Below are 12,471 nucleotides of genomic sequence, written 5' to 3'. Positions count from 1 at the left end.
TCATCTTTTCTTTTTTCTTGACGCTAGAGTTCAATGACTGAATAGTGAGGCTAATAACTTTGTGCAACTCTGCCTCATTTACATCAAATTAATATGCAAGTTAAGATACCAAGAAGTGATACAATTGGTCCTATGAAAATGAAGAATCAGGTGCCTCCATTTCTCCTCCAGGGGATAAGCCCCTATGCACCAGCAGGATCCTTTTCCTTTTCTCCTCACTTCCCTTTCCTTCAGTTCCCTCCCCAAATCTAAGCATCTACTCTGAATCCCCACGAAGTTATTCGCTCATCTTCTTGAGAGAGTCTGCTAAAGAGTGGATGCTGGGATGACTCTGGTGGTACTGAGTGTGCGAGCCCCCTGGTTTCAGACTGGTGACATTGCAGTAATGAGAAAGTATGGAATCTCAACTGGTCAGTGTGTGGCAGTGATCTGGAATTGGTTATCTCCAGGAACATCTGAAAAGTCTGGGGATAAAGTACAGAAACTAGCTGGTGATGAGTCATGTGTCTGAAAAACATCACCCAACTGTAACAATCTGCTCACAAAGAATCCCCCTTCAATGTTGTTCATTTGGGTCTGGTTCCAGGAAATACAACATTGCATAGTACTGAAATTTTGGCAGAAATTGCTAGGATCCTTCAGCCAGTTGGCTAAATCCTGAAAGAGCCAGTGGAAAGAACCTCCATTGGTGAAAGCAAAGTGAAGACCCCAGCTAAGCCATGTTCAACCCTGAAACTTTCTGGGCTAGTGGAAATCAAGATGTTGCAGAAGATGAGATAGTGCAAGAGCACTTGGGTTACCAGAGTGACAGCTCCGTTTCTGTTCAAGTCACAGGCAAAAAAACAAACTTTGAAGTAGAATCTTCTACCTTGCTTAAATGTTTCTTTCCCAAGAAGTCTGCTGTGGACCCTAATGCTATCAAACTGTGGATACTTTCAGCCAATGACATGAAAGATGATGGTATGGCTCTCATTGATTCCAATGAACTCTTGGATCCAGAGGATTTGAAGGAGCCAGATCTAGCTTCCCTAGGAAGTGTTTCACGTGGGGAAGGGGCAAAAAGGAAGACTGTAAAAATTGCACGTGTGGCTTAGCAGGAGAGCTGGAGCAGGAAAAAATGAAGCAGCAAAAGAGATTCCAGCTCAAGTCAACTTGTGGAAATTGTTATTTAGGTTATGCCTTCTGCTGTGCCAGCTGTCCCTACCTTGGGATGCCAGCTTTTAAACCCGGGGAGAAAATTCTTTTGAATGAAAAACATCTTTGAGATGCCTAAAAGGAAAAATCACTGGGACTTGTGGGGATCATTCCATTTCAAAAACCAATTCCTGTAATGACCGCGTATTTAAAATCAGCCGGAGTCAGGAATTCAGGTTAAGGGAAAAATCTTCAATATTTATTGAAGTGAAGAGGTGAATAAAGATTGCAATAGCAAATATAGGCAAGAAAGATTGCGATAGCAAATATAGGCAGTTGCGACAGGAAGCCAGCTAAGAGAGAGTGACGCGAGCTGAGCCAACCGTGGCAATGGCCATCCCAAAAGTCTCTCCTCCCCTTCCTTTTCCACTCCCCTGCCTCCACCCACCAAAATCGTCATTTCCTATAGAACACATCAGGACTTGCACAAAGAGTGGGTGAGGGCCATTCTTTCTCCAAGCTTGTATATTAATAGAGTATGGTCCAATTACTATTTAGCCTCATGTGCTTGGGACCTCAGTGCATCAACTCAAGCCTCAGCCCATTACAAATTCCAGCACTCATTTCAGCAAACCTTCAATCTCTATCTCTTTGCCTCATGCCTCTCTGTTTTTGCCTGCATTCTGTGTTAGGATACCAGATGGGGTTGGTTTGGTAGATATGCAGAAATATGGGTATCTATGCTGCTGTCAACCAAAGGACTGAGATATAATCAGCCAGATTAATTTGCATTGGTCTATTCAGGGGTCCTCAAACTATGGCCCGCGGGCCAGATGCTGCAGCTGAGGATGATTATCCCCCTCAACCAGGGCTATGGAGTTTCTTTATTTAAAGGACCACAAAACAAAGTTTTTGTTTTTACTATAGTTCAGCCCTCCAACAGTCTGAGGGACAGTGAACTGGCCCCCTATTTAAAAAGTTTGAGGACCCCTGAGTCATTGTCTATCTTATTCTTCACTGGGATTTGAAAGGAAGCTATCAAGAATTTTCATCTAATTAATGCTGGCAAAAGGAGATGCATACTGGAGAAGTCACCTTCTCCATGGTAGCATTTGGTAATGCTGTATTTGGGACCTGAGCCCAACCTCTCATCAGCTTGGATCATATCACACTTGAACATAGTAGTTATCCTTTAGAGTTAAACTTCTGTGATATATTGCCAGATCACAGATCTGCCTTCTGAATTTATTGATAATTTAATTAATTGTTTTATGAGCAAGCATATTTATTCATTTTATGGTTATTGGAAAAGATAGTCAAGTATTGTATGAACTCCTTACAATAACTAGCTTCCAATCCAAATGGATTTCTGAAAACTTAAACCATTCATGTTTTTTAATTAAACCCAGCCTCACTATCTCAAGAAAAAAATGAAAATGAAGGATAAATAGCAAAAAAAAAAAAAAAAAAAAAAAAAAAAAAAAGAGAGAGAGAGAGAGAGAGAGAGAGACAAGCTAAGATGGCAAAGTAAAAGCAAGAACTCATCTGAGTTCTCTCAAGTTATCCTTGAAACAATTTTGAAATAATACTTTAAATTGAATTCTGTAATGGCAGAATTAACAAAATATTGGGGTAATACAATTTTGTAATCTGAGGCTGCTTAGGATATCAGCAGGAAAGGTCTGTGTCATGGGGGCCTTGACTGCAGTTGGACATAAACTATTCTTTGCAAATCAGGAGCAGGATATGGTGGCCGTTACATTAATAGCTGAACCATTTTCAGGAGCTTGCAGACCCCACATGCTAAGAGGATCAGACAATTTGGAAAAAAAAATTACACCCCCACCCCAGAATAACTGAAAATAGTAGCATGAAATGCCTGAAATTTAGTCAGTGCCTTCTTCACTATGGGAACAGAACTCGATCTTAACATATTATTAAAAGTCAAAAAATAGGATAAGCCTATCAAAAATGAGTTAATATGGTAACAAGGAAGATTAATAAACACTCAGAAGATAATAAAGTCAAAAGAGCCACATGTAAAGACTCAAATAAAAAGGTGGATTGGTCACAGGCTCTCAAAATTTCTGGAAGAGCTGAGAAAGGATTTTTAAAAATCAAATAAAAGAGATAGAGAACAAAATAGGAAAAATAAATGAGAGTAACATAAAGAAATCATGAAAAAAAGGCTCAACAGATTGATAAAAGGGATAAAAATCCACTGAAAAGAAGAATGTTTTTTTTCCCTTTTTTAAAAAATATTTTTGTTTTTCCCACTTGCATGCAAAAAACTATTTCTTACATTTATTTATTTGTTTCTTTCTTTGTTTGTTTGTTCATTTATTTATTTATTTATTCTCTCTCTCTCTCTCTCCCCCTTCCCCCCCCCCCATCTTTTATTATAACTTTTTATTGACAGAGCTCATGCCTGGGAATTTTTTTTTTTACAACATTATCCCTTGCACTCACTTCTGTTCCGACTTTTCCCCTCCCTCCCTTCACCCCCTCCCCCAAATGGTAAGCAGTCCTATACAAGTTAAATATGTTACAGTATATCATAGATACAATGTATGTGTGCAGAACCAAACTGTTCTCTTGTTGCACAGGAAGAATTGGATTCAGAAGGTAAAAGTAACCTGGGAAGAAAAACAAAAATGCAAGCAGTTTACATTCATTTCCCAGTGTTCTTTTTTTTGGGTGTAGCAGCTTCTGTCCATCATTGATCAATTGAAACTGAGTTAGATTTCTTTGACGAAGAAATCCACTTCCATCAGAATACATCCTCAAACAGTATTGTTGTTGAGGTATATAATGATCTCCTCGTTCTGCTCATTTCACTTAGCATCAGTTCATGTAAGTCTCACCAGTTCTCTCTGTATTCATCCTGCTGGTCATTCCTTACAGAACAATAATATTCCATAACATTCAAATACCACAGTTTACTCAACCCCTCTCCAATTGATGGGCATCCATTCATTTTCCAGCTTCTAGCCACTACAAACAGGGCTGCCACAAACATTTTGGCACATACAGGTCCCTTTCCCTTCTTTAGTATCTCTTTGGCGTATAAGCCCAGTAGAAACACTGCTGGATCAAAGGGTATGCACAGTTTGATAACTTTTTGAGCATAGTTCTAAATTGCTCTACAGAATGGCTGGATGTATTCACAATTCCACCAACAGTGTATCAGTGTCCCTGTTTTCCCACATTCCCTCCCACATTCTGCATTATCTTTCCCTGTCATTCTAACCAATCTGACAGATGTGTAGTGGTTTCTCAGAGTTGTCTTAATTTGCATTTCTCTGATTAATAATGATTTGGAGCATATTTTCATATGATTAGAAATAGTTTCAATTTGTTCATCTGAGAATTATCTGTTCATATCCTTTGACCATTTATCAATTGGAGAATGGCTTGATTTCTTATACATTAAAGTCTATTCGCTATATATTTTGGATATGAGGACTTTATCAGAACCTTGGACTGTAAAAATGTTTACCCAGTTTGTTGTTTCCCTTCTAATCTTGTCTGCATTAGTTTTGTTTGTACAAAAAACTTTTCAATTTGATATAATAAAAATTTTCTATTTTGTAGTCAGTAGTGATCTCCAGTTCTTCTTTGGTCATAAATTCCTTCCTCTTCCACAGGTCTGAGACATAAACTATCCTATGCTCTTCCAATTTATTTGTTCATTCTCTGTAAAACAAATATGTCAATTATTTCCTCTTTGAGCCAACTCTGATGAGAGTAGGATTCACACACTGTTCCTCCTTCTCTCCCTGAAAAATATGATGAAATAAAAGAGCCTGGACACTATTTTCCAGGAAATTATCAAAGAGAACTGCCCAGAAGTTATAGAAAACGAGAGTATTGAAAGAATTCATCAATCATATATTGAAAGGGACCCTAAAATAAAAACTCCAAGAAATATAGTGGGTAAATTCCAGAACTATCAAATCAAGGAAAAATATTACAAGATGCTAGAAAAAAATCAATTCAAATATATAGGAGCCACTAAGGATTACCCAGGATCTAGTAGCATCCACATTAAAGGATCGAAGAGCCTGGAATCTGACATTCCAAAAACTTAAAGAACTTGATATGCAGCCAAAAATAACTTACCCAGCCAAAATGAGTACTTTTTTCCAGGCAAGAAGATGGACATTCAATGAAATAAGTGAATTTCATCTATTTCTGATAAAAAAAGGAACTAAACAAAAAGTTTTATCTCCAAATATAGAACTCAGGAGAAACCTAAAAAGGTAAAAAGAAATCTTGGGAACTATATTTCTGCTATGAAGATATATAAAGAATACATGTATAATTTGTTCTAGAAACTAGAGGTAGAAAGGAAATTGTACCGGGAAAAGGGTAAAGTGGGGGTACTACATCTTACAAAGAGGCAAAGGAAATCTATTATATCTGAGAGAAAGAATGGAGGAAAATGAAGATAGTGTGTATCATACTCTTGTCAGAATTGACTTAAAGAGAAAAATATTAGACATATTAGGTGTATGGTGAAACTTCTTCCACCTCATTGAAAAATGGGAGGGAAAAAGTGAAAAGGGAAGGAGTAAGCTAGGTAGAAGGGAATACAGAAATTGTGGGTAAAAGGGGTAAGATGGGGGAGGAATTCTAAGGTGAGGGGAGATACTATAAAAGGAGGGCTGTGAAAAGCAAGTGGTGTTCACAAGTTTAATACTGGGGTGTAGGGTAAGGGGGAAGGAAAGGAGAAAAGCATAAACAGGGGTTAACAAGATGGCAAGTAATACAGAACTGGTAATTTTAAACATAAATGTAAATAGGGTAAACTCCCCCATAAAGAGGAAGCAGTTAGCAGAATGGATTAAAAGCCAGAATCCTACAATATGTTCTTTACAGGAAACACACCTGAAGCAGGGTGACATATACAGAGAAAAGGTAAAAGATTGGAGTAGAATCTACTATGCCTCAGGTGAAGTAAAAAAAAAAAAAAAAACAAAAACAGAGGTAGCCATCCTCAGATCAAGCAAAAGCAAAAATTGATCTAATTAAAAGAGATAAGGAAGGGCACTATATCTTGCTAAAGGGTAGCATAGATAAAGAAGCAATATCAATATTAAACATATATGCACCAAGTAGTGTAGCATCTAAATTCTTAAAAGAGAAATTGAGAGCTGCAAGAAGAAATAAATATCAAAACGATAATAGTGGGAGATCTCAACCTTGTACTCTCAGAATTAGATAAATCAAACCACAAAATAAATAAGAAAGAAGTCAAAGAGATAAATAGAATACTAGAAAAGTTAGATATGATAGATCTCTGGAGAAAACTAAATGGAGACAGAAAGGAGTACACGTTCTTCTTAGCAGTTCATGGAATCTTTACAAAAATTGACCATATATTAGGACATAAAAACCTCAAACTCAAATGCAGTAAGGCAGAAATAGTAAATGCATTCTTTTCAGACCATGATGCAATGAAAATTACATTCAATAAAAAAGCTAGGGGAAAATAGACCAAAAAATAATTGGAAACTATATAATCTCATATTAAAGAATGATTGGGTGAAACAGCAAATCATAGACATAATTAATAACTTCACCCAATAAAATGACAATAATGAGATGTCATACCAAAATGTGTGGGATGCAGCCAAAGTGGTAATAAGGAAAAATTTCATATCTCTAGAGGCCTACTTGCATAAAATGGAGAAAGAGAAAGTCAATGAATTGGGCTTGCAACTAAAAATGCTAGAAAAAGAACAAATTAACCCCCCCCCCCAGTCAAACACTAAACTTGAAATTCTAAAAATAAAAGGAGAGATCAATAAAATTGAAAGTAAAAAAGAAACTTTTGAATTAATTAATAAAAGTAAGAGTTAGTTCTATGAAAAAACCAACACAATAGACAAACTCTTAGTAAATCTGATTAAAAAAAGGAGAGAGGAAAATCAAATTGTTAGTCTTAAAAATGAAAAGGGAGAACTTGCTACTAATAAGAGGAAATTAGAGCAATAATTAGGAATTATTTTGCCCAATTTTATACCAATAAATTCAACAACTTAAATGAAATGGAAAAATACCTTCAAAAATATAGCTTGCCCAGATTAATAGAGGAAGTAAGTTGGTTAAACAATCCCATCTTAGAAAAGAAAATAGAACAAACTATTAACCAACTCCCTAAGAAAAAAATCCCCAGGACCAGATGGATTTAAATGTAAATTCTACCAAACATTTAAAGAACAATGAGCTCCAATGCTATAAAAACTATTTGAAAAAAAATAGGGACTGAAGGAGTCCTATCAAATTCCTTCTATGACACAGACATGGTACTGATACCTAAACCAGGTAGTTGAAAACAGAGAAAGAAAATTATAGACCAATCTCCCGAATGAATATTGATGCTAAAATCTTAAATAAAATATTAGCAAAAAGATTACAGAAAATCATCCCCAGGATAATACACTATGACCAAGTAGAATTTATACCAGGAATGCAGGGCTGGTTCAATATTAGGAAAACTATTAGCATAATTGACTGTATCAATAACCAAATTAACGAAAGCTATATGATCATCTCAATGCAGAAAAAGCATTTGATAAAAATCCAACATCCATTCCTAATAAAAACACTTGATAGTATGGGAATAAATGGACTTTTCCTTAAAATAGTCAGTAGCCTATATATAAAATCATCATTAAGCATCATGTATAATGGAGATAAACTAGAACCTTTCCCAGTAAGATCAGGAGTGAAACAAGGTTGCCCACTATCACCATTATCATTCAATATTGTATTCAAAATGCTAGTCTCAGCAATAAGAGTTGAGAGAGAGATTAAAGGATTTAGAATAAGTAATGAGGAAACCAAATTATCACTCTTTGCAGATGATATGATGGTATACTTAGGGAACCACAGCGATTCTACTAAAAAGCTATTAGAAATAATTCACAACTTTAGCAAAGTTGCAGGATACAAAATAAATCCACATAAATTCTCAGCATTTTCATACATCACCAACAAAATCCAACAGCAAGAGATACAAAGAGAAATTCCATTCAAAATAACTGTCGATAGCATAAAATATTTGGGAATCTATTTACCAAAGGAAAGTCAGTAATTATATGAGCAAAATTACAAAACATTTTCCACACAAATAAAGTCAGATTTAAACAATTGGAAATATATTTAGTGCTCTTTGATAGGCCGAGAGAATATAATAAAGATGAAAATATTCCCAAAACTAATCTATCTATTTAGTGCTATACCAATCAGACTCCCAAGAAACTATTTTAATGACCTAGAAAAAAAACCAAATTCATATAGAAGAACAAAAGATAGACAATTTCAAGAGAATTAATGAAAAAAATCAAATGAAGGTGGCCTACCTGTACCTGTTCTAAAGCTATATTATACAGCAGCAGTCACCAAAATCATTTGGTATTGGCTAAGAAATAGATTAGTTGATCCGTGGAATAGGTTAGGTTCACAGGACAAAATAGTCAGTAACTATAGCAATCTAATGTTTGAGAAACCCAAAGATCCCAACTTTTGGGATATGAATTCATTATTTGACAAAAAAACTGCTGAGAAAATTGGAAATTAGTATGACAGAAATTAGGCATGGACCCACACTTATCACCATATACCAAGATCAGATCAAAATGGGTCCAAGATTTAGGTATAAATAAGAAGATCATAAATAAATTAGAGGAACATAGGATAGTTTACTTCTCAGACTTGTGGAGGAAGAAGGAATTTGTGACCAAAGAAGAACTTAGACATCATTATTGATTACAGAATAGAAAATTTTGATTACATCAAATTAAAAAAGCCTTTGTATAAACAAAACTCATGTAAACCAGATTAGAAAGGAAGCAACAAACTGGGAAAACATTTTTACAGTTAAAGGTTCTGATAAAGGCTTCATTTCCAATATATATAGAGAGAATTGACTCTAATTTATAAGCAATCAAGCCATTCTCCAATTGATAAATGGTCAAAGGATATCAACAGACAATTTCCAGATGATGAATTTAAAACTATTTCCACTCATATGAAAGAGTGTTCCAAATCACTATTGAGCAGAGAAATGCAAATTAAAACAACTCTGAGATACCACTACACCCCTGTCAGATTGGCTAAGATGACAGAAAAAAATGATGAATGTTCAAGGGGATGTGGGAAAACTAGGACTTTGATGCATTGTTGGTGGAGCTATGAACGAATCCAACCATTCTGGAGAGCAATTTGGAATTATGCCCCAAAAGTTATCAAACTGTGCATACCCTTTGATTCAGCAGTGCTACTACTGGGCTTATATCCCAAAGAGATACTCAAGAAGGGAAAGGGACCTGCTGTGTCAAAATGTTTGTGGCAGCCCTTTTTGCAGTGGCTAGAAACTGGAAAATAAATGGATGTTCATCAAGTGAAGAATGGTTGGATAAATTGTGGTATATGAATGTTATGGAGTATTATTGTTCTGTAAATGAGCAGTAGGACGAATACAGAGAGGCTTAGAAAGCCTTACATGAACTGATGCTGAGTGAAATGAATAGAACCAAATGATCATTATACACTTCATTAACAATACTGAATGAGGATGTATTCTGATGGAAGTGGATATCTTCGACAAAAAAGAAGATCTAATTCCGTTCCAATTGATCAATGATGGACAGAATCAACTACACCCAAATAAGGAACCCTGGGGAATGAATGTAAACTGTTTGCATTTTTGTTTTCTTTCCAGGTTATTTTTACTTTCTGAATACAATTCTTCCTGTCCAATAAGAGAACTGCTTGGTTCTGCACACATATATTGTATTTAGGTTATACTATAACATATTTAACATTTATAAGATTGCCTGCCATCTAGGGGAGAGGGTGGAAGGATGGAAGGGAAAAATCAAAACAGAAGTGAGTGCAAGGAATAATATTGTAAAAAATTACCCAGGCATGAGTTCTATCAATAAAAAAGTTATATTTAAAAAAAAAATAAAGAACTTTGATATGATTCTTATCAAATTAATTAATACTTATTAGAATAGCATTCAAAAATGAATTATTTCAGGAATTAAAGTAGGAAAAGAGGAAACCAAATTATCACTTTTTGCAGATGATATGATAATATATTTAGAGAACCCCAGAGAATCAGCTAAAAAGCTATTAGAAATAATCCACAACTTTAGCAAAGTTGCAAGGATACAAAAAAATCATCAGAATTCTTATACATCACTAACAAAATCCAACAGCAAGAGATACAAAGAGAAATTTCATTTAAAATAACTGTTGATAATATAAAATATTTGGGAATTTATTTGCTGAGGGAAAGTTAGGAGCTATATAAGCAAAACCACAAAACACTTTCCATACAAATAAAATCAGATCTAAGCCATGGAAAAATATCAAGTGCTCATGGATATGTCCAGTGAACATAATAAAGATGACAATACTCCCTAAACTAATCTATTTATTTAGTGCCATACCAATCAAACTCCCCTCCAAAAAACATCTTACTGAACTAGAAAAAATAATAACAAAATTCATCTGGAAGAACAAAAGGTCTAGAATTTCAAAGGAATTAACGAAGAGAAAAGCAAATGAAAGTGGCCTAGCTGTACCACATCTAAAACTATATTATAAAGCAGTGGTCATCAACACCATTTGGTACTAGCTAAGAAAAAGAGTAGTTGATCAGTGCAATAGGTTAAGGTCACAGAACAAAATAGCCAATGACTATACCAATCTAATTTTGACAAACTCAAAGGCCCCACTTTTTGGGATAAGAATTCACTATTTGACAAAAACTGCTGGGAAAATTAGAAACTAGTGTGGCAGAAAGTAGGCATATAAAGAATGATATTATAAACAAATTAGAAGAATACAAGATGGTTTACCTCTCAGATTTGTGGAGGAGGAAAGAATTTGTGACCAAAGAAGAACTAGAGATCATTATTGATCACAAAATAGGTAATTTTGATTGTAATAAATTTTTAAAAAGTTCTTGTACAAACAAAACTAATGCAGACAAGATTAGAAGGGAAGCAATAAACTCGGAAAACATTTTTACATCCAACGGATCTGATAAAGACCTCATTTCTAAAATATATAGAGAATTGACTCATATTTATAATAGTTCAAGTCAATCTCCAATTGACAAAAGGTCCAAAGATATGAATAGACAATTTTCAGATGAAGAAATTGAAATTACTTGTAGCCACATGAAAAGGTGCTCCAAATCATTATTGATCAGAAATATGCAAATTAAGACAACTCTGAGATACCACTACACACTTATCAGATGACTAAGATGACAGGAAAAGATAATAATGAATGTTGGAAGGGATGTGGGAAAACTGGGACACTGATACATTGTTGGTGGAACTGTAAACGGATCCAACTATTCTGGAGAGCAGTTTGAAACTATGCTCAAAAAGTTAACAAACTGTGCATACCCTTTGAGCCAGCAGTGTTACTACTGGACTTATATCCCAAAGAGATCTTAAAGGAGGGAAAGGGATCCGTATGAGCAAAAATGTTTGTGGCAGCCTTCTTTGTAGTGGCAAGAAACTGGAAACTGAATGGATGCCCATCAATTAGAGAATAGCTGGTATATGAATATTATGGAATATTATTGTTCTGTAAGAAAAGGCCAGTAGGATCATTTCAGAGAGGCTTGGAGAGACTTACGTGAATTGCTGATAAGTGAAATGAGCAGAACCAGGAGATCATTTATACATGGCAACAACAGGACTATATAGTCTTGATGATCAATTCTGATGGACGTGGCTCTCTTCAACATTGAGATGACTAAAACCAGTTCTATTGTTCAGTGATGAAGAAAGTCATCTACACCCAGAGAGAGAACCATGGGAACAGAGAGAGGAATATAACATAGCATTCTCACTCTCTCTGTTGTTATTTGCTTTCTTTTTTTTTTTTTTTTTTATTCTCAGGTTTTCTCTTTCTTCCTTTTTCATCTGATTTTTCTTGTGCAACAAGATAACTGTAAAATATGTGTACAAATATTGGATTTATCATCTATTTCAACATATTTAACATGTATTGGAATAGCTGTCAGCTAGGAGAGGAGATGGTGGGGAAGGAGGGGAAATTTTAAAACAAAAAGTTATGCAAGGGTCAATGCTGGAAAAGCTACCCATGAATGTGCTTTGTAAATAAATACTTTAATAAAAAAATGAATTATTTCTCTCATTCCTCAATAGTATTTTGTTTCTGACCAGTCCTCTTTTCTATCACCCTTCTCCCCTTCTTATATCTTCTTTCCCTCCTACTTTGCTGCAGGGTAAGATAGATTTTTATACTCATATTGAGTGTGTGTATTATTTCCTCTTT

At 35.1% G+C, this 12,471-nt stretch overlaps 1 pseudogene; it reads left to right on the top strand.

Moving 5' to 3' along the window:
- Positions 1–385: 385 nt before the first annotated feature.
- Positions 386–1,273, top strand: LOC127549921 (anamorsin-like; annotated as a pseudogene).
- Positions 1,274–12,471: the final 11,198 nt, after the last annotated feature.

The sequence above is a fragment of the Antechinus flavipes genome, chromosome 1 (assembly GCF_016432865.1).
Source record: "Antechinus flavipes isolate AdamAnt ecotype Samford, QLD, Australia chromosome 1, AdamAnt_v2, whole genome shotgun sequence".
NCBI classification, from domain to species: domain Eukaryota; kingdom Metazoa; phylum Chordata; class Mammalia; order Dasyuromorphia; family Dasyuridae; genus Antechinus; species Antechinus flavipes.
Note: the sequence above shows the minus strand (reverse complement) of the source record. Positions and strands in the feature narration are given on the sequence as shown.